Consider the following 5340-nt stretch of genomic DNA (forward strand, 5'->3'; position numbering starts at 1 on the left):
TACTTTGAACATTTTTTTTTTGTAATTATTATTATCTCTACATAGTAATCAATTTTATAGATGAATGTTTAGGGTCCTGTTGCCAGAAAAAAATACTTAAGTGTATATTGACCAATTAATTTATAACCTTTTTTTGTAACCAACCTATATTTAATCTATAACATATATTGTAATCAAGTTATGAAAATTATATAGTCTATACAAAAAAGATTGTTTACTTTCGTTTTGTTATATAGGAGATATGTAAGCGTGCCTATACATGTAAAAATAATTGAACTCTCATTAGAAAGGAAGTGAAAGGATCAAAATTGCGAAACAACAATACATCAGCATATATAACGAAGTTAAAAGCTTTTGATACACTTTCAACAAAACTTGCTACACAACACGGCAAATTCAAAAACAACGTATATCATACTGCTCACAACAGTTATCGGAGCAATAAATATCTAAAGTAAAATTTGGCAGTCGATATTCAAGAAAATCTGGAATATGTAACGTGACCCACATTGGGAGCAAAGTGTTCGAGACACACCATTGTTGCGAAACATCTCAAAAGTTTTCGCATCCAATATTAGTTCACAGGTTGGAAGCCTATTTGGTAGACTCTTTTATTAATGAAAAAATGTAAAAAAAAAAACACATTAATATTTGCACACAAAAAACTAATTTTTACAGTAACATTTGCACACAATACAAAAAAGAAGAAACAAAGACAGAACATATGGAAAGAATATGCTCTTTAATTAACGAATTAATTTGTATTATCACAGGCTTAGCACAGCTCTGGATTGTGCTAAGCCTACGTGCGATTATAATGCTAGTCCTTCCACCCATTACACCCTCGAGCGCGTGTTGCACCACATGTTCTGATTTACAGTCAAGAGCGCTCGTTGCTTTATCAAGGAGCAATACTGATGGACTCTTCAATTGTACTCCTTTGTCTCCGCACTTTGTGTCATAGCCGTCGGATAGTGAGGTTATAAAATCATGAGCATTCGCTACCCTTGCTGCTTCAATAATCTCCGACTCGTCAATCTTGTCAGATGTTCCTCCATACATAATGTCTTCTCGGATCGTCCCAGAAAATAAAATTAGTTCTTGGCTAACCAAAGATTTGTATCTACGAAGCGATCTGAGATGATACGACCTTATATCGCGGCCATCAATTTTCAGAATTCCTTTTAACAAGTCATTGAACCGCTCAATCAAGCTAGTTATTGTGGATTTACCTAAACCGTTTGGACCTACGATCGCTGTTGACTTCCCCTCATCGATCTCAATGGTTTCTTGAATATAACTACATCAAGACGTGTTGGGTAAGCAAAGTCCACATTCAAAAAAAATAATATGTCCTTTTATTTTTTCGGGGATGTATCCATCTGAGTTATGTGGTTCGATAGTTTTGCGACGATCTAACACTGCAAACACTGACCCAACTGCACCCAAGCCCTTGGTTATATACTTATATCTGTCGTCATGCTCTCGGCATCGGCAATAACTCAGATGCTTTTGACACCAACTTCCCATTAGCGATTAGTTTACCACCATACCAAAAATTTAAAGCTGAAGTACATGTTATAAGGCTTCTAGGAGTCCCCAAAACAAATCCTGCTAACCATGATTGGTAGACGCTTTCTCTCCTAGGACCTTTTTTAGTAATTTTATTACTCGTTCTTGTGACGAGAAGGAAGTGATGGTTCGAATGTTTGATACAGCCTCGACGGCTACTACTTTCATCTTGGGCTTTGCTTGCCTTTTCGGACAAACTCTTGAGCAGAACAAGTTGGGTGTAGAAGCAAACAACAATTAGTGGCTGCACTGAAATTAACACAATTAGTGGCTATTCTCCAAGCGATGACCAAACCAATTATGCAAGCTATGATCACTGCTGACATGGTTTGTACTAACAATGACATTTGATCGCCAACCATTGATCTCACCTATCATATATATAAACGCATTCCAACATCAGGAAGTGGTGAAAAAAATATTGTTTAGTAAAGTTTATATAATAACAGAGTGGAACACATACCACAATAGCATCTTTAGCTAGCCTTGACCAAATTTCACCACTTGAGTTACCATCTATATCGAACTGTTGTAAATGTTTGCTTCATATGGGCTTATTTAGTCTGAACCATGAACTGGGCCCATATTGGTGTGTAGCCCATACAGGATCCGAGTTGTGTAGTCTTCAAGAGTAAACTGACATAAGCTCTAGGGTTTCACTATAAAAGGGAAATTAGGGTTGAAGAAATAGACATGCTGTAGAAAGCACAAAGATGCAGTAAAGAAGCTGGTGGTACATTGGTGAAGGCTGTAGGGCACAGCACAGGTCGCTGTGCAGGGCAGATGCAGAGACGCAGGGTGCAGTGCAGAGAGCATGCGCAGGGCATTGCACATGGAGCTTGAAGCTGTGCGCAGAACTATGATAAAGGAGCAGAAGCTTGGCTGGGGTCGAAGGGCTGAGATACGGACATAACTTTGTCTAGGTTTAAGGTGTCTTCATGACACTCTGATGAGAGACGAAGATGGAGCTGCTTCTTTGGGGTTCTAGAGGTGTTTCAAGGTTATACATGGAGGGGAGAGCTGAACCAAAGACAGAGAGAGGAGAAGAAGAAAAACTAGATCTATTTTGTGTTTTATTCTTCAGGTTCTTTGTAGTTGTTAGCTCTCTAAGCTTGTATATGAAACACTAGTGTAAACCTTGGTTGATTGATAGTGGATGGTTGTGGGAGAAGGTTCCCACACGAGATGTGCCCTCTGCATGAAGGGAACTCGTTAAATCTCTGTGTTATGTTTATGTTATGCAAACTGATCTGTGAAGTAGACGAGGAGTAGGGGTAGAGTCGGAGTATGCGGTTCACTACAGAGGTGAATCGGGGTCTGCAATTCTCAACAAGTGGTATCACAGCACGGGCTCAGGATTTCACAGACTCAAGCATGACACTGTAAGCATACAAGGAGGATCCAAAGACTGTTGTAGAAGACTCGACGGTTAAATCAATTATGGGGTTGGTTTAAATTGGAGTTTCTGTAGTGTTTGATTCAGGTTTGTGAAGGTGATTTGCACATTGCTGTGAAGAAGGAATCAAAGCATCATCCAAAAGGCTCAAACTTATCAACACAGGAGTTCAAATTTTCGATGCGGTCACAAGGTACATGTGATGTTCTGTTTTGAAGCTTCTGAATACTCAAAGCTGTTTCAGTTTTGGGAAACTAGACACATGAAGAACATAAGGATGTAGAAGTCTTCAATTATTGAAAAGTAAGTTTTTGGTTGGTGAAGGTATGTGTGGTGGTGTTCAGGAATTGGTTGAAGTTCGCCCTGGGATAAATAACCAACCCGACCCGAACCAAAAAAAGTTGGTTCGGTTCAACTTCGGCTATGGCTGAGAAACCGATCAGAAGGATTACAAATGAGATTCGGGTATCACTTTGGGTCGGGTTTCTTTGGGTATTCCGATCAGTTAACCGAGATTTTAACCTACCTATATAAGCTTACCCCAACACACCTCTTAAATATTTTTTACCCTAATATCACCCCGACACCACCACTCTCTTACAGTTTCTCACCGACTCACGACCACCGATGAAGCTCAATATCATCTCATCTTCTCGTCTTCTTCATCTATCCTCGTTTCGTAAGGTAAAATTTCTCAGTTTGTTTTGATTTGATAATTAGGGATTGAGTTTGTGTTAATTTGGGAATTAGGGATTGAGTTTGTGTTGATTTGGGAATTAGGGATTGAGTTTCTGTTAGAGATGGCACAATTTTTCAGTTTGAGAGACCCATATGGTTGGGTTTGAGACTCGAAATCTAGGGTTAGAGTTATGGTTTTGTCACTTTGTGCATTTGGTTATGCTTTAATTCAATTGCTTTATAATGTTTTGTACTCTTGTTTGTGTAGATGTCTATATCAGACGAAAACACTCCCAATGTTTTTGGGTGAAGAAGATGAAGTTAGAGACCCAGAATCATCTGTCGGAGAGAAAAGAACAAATACAGCACGATCAAGAAGTAAAGGTCCTCCAAAGATAGCAAAGAAGAAGAAGAAGCAAGTTCATAGGGCTGAGGTTTGGCAACATTTTTTGGAGAAAGATGAAGTCGAAGGTTACAGTTACTATCGGTATTGTAACCAAGAGATTGGTTATGATACTAAGTTACATGGGACAAGCTCCATGAAGAATCATCTGGATAGATGCAAGTTGTACAAGGCATATCAAGAGAGTGATACTCAGAAAGTTTTCGCAAGTGATACCGCTGGTGCAGTTGCAGTTGTTGCAGTTAAGCATGATAAAGCTTTGTTTAGGAGGTCAGTGAATGAGATGATTGTTTTGTCTGAGTTGCCATTTGCATTTGTGGAATTAGAAGGCTTTAGGAGGTTCTGTGCAAATATGCTTTCAATGTACACGGTTCACTGTAGGAGGACAGCAACATAAGACATATATGCTATGTTCCTTAGAGAGAAAGCTGCATTGAAGAACCTGTTTTGCGCCGAGAAGAAGAGAGTATCTTTGACGACTGATCTATGGGTAGCTCCTACAACTGCTTGCAGCTACATGGTTGTGACTGCTCATTGGGTTGATAAGAATTGGGATTTACAGAAAAGGATTATTTGGTTCAAGCCTGTGATAGATCATAAAGGGGACACCATTGCTGAGCATCCGAGTGCATGTCTACAAGAATGGGGCATTGAAAAGGTATTCACCGTGACAATGGATAACGCTACGGCAAATAATAAAGCACTTAGGAAATTCACAGATGCTTGTAAGATGATGGGGCCTGATGCATTAATCAGAGACGGTTCATTGATCCATATGCGTTGTTGTGCGCATATACTGAACTTGATAGTCAAGGATGGTTTAGCAAAGGTAAATAAGAGCATTCTAGGCATTAGAAATGCAACCAGGTATGCAATCTCTTTTTTTTTTTTTTTTTTTCTTTCTTTGCTTAACTCCTAATATACATATATTCTTTTCTTTCTTTCTAGGAGACTATAGCAAGAACTTTTTCTTTCTTTTTTCTTTTTTACTTAGAGACTTAGAGCTAATTAATTCTAACCTTAGGGACTTTTCTCTCTATTTTTTTTATATTCCACAACCCATCCCCAAATAAACATTCTAACCACCTATCCTTCAAAACCGAATCTATTAGATAGTTCAAATCTAACTTAGCTAAATCAAGAGGCAGTTCTTTGTCGTTCTCAATACTCTCAAGGTTTCACAACCTATAGCACAATGAAAAAGGCCTCACTCAACAATTCACATCAAGGTTTGAAAGAAAGGTTTGGGTTCATGGGTAGGACAAATGAATCGGGTTAAACGAAAAGATTG

At 38.7% G+C, this 5340-nt stretch overlaps 1 pseudogene; it reads right to left on the reverse strand.

Moving 5' to 3' along the window:
• LOC104715091 overlaps window positions 673-5340 on the reverse strand; it is a 45509-nt pseudogene continuing 40841 nt past the window's right edge.

The sequence above is a fragment of the Camelina sativa genome, chromosome 9, assembly GCF_000633955.1.
Source record: "Camelina sativa cultivar DH55 chromosome 9, Cs, whole genome shotgun sequence".
Lineage (NCBI taxonomy): Eukaryota > Viridiplantae > Streptophyta > Magnoliopsida > Brassicales > Brassicaceae > Camelina > Camelina sativa.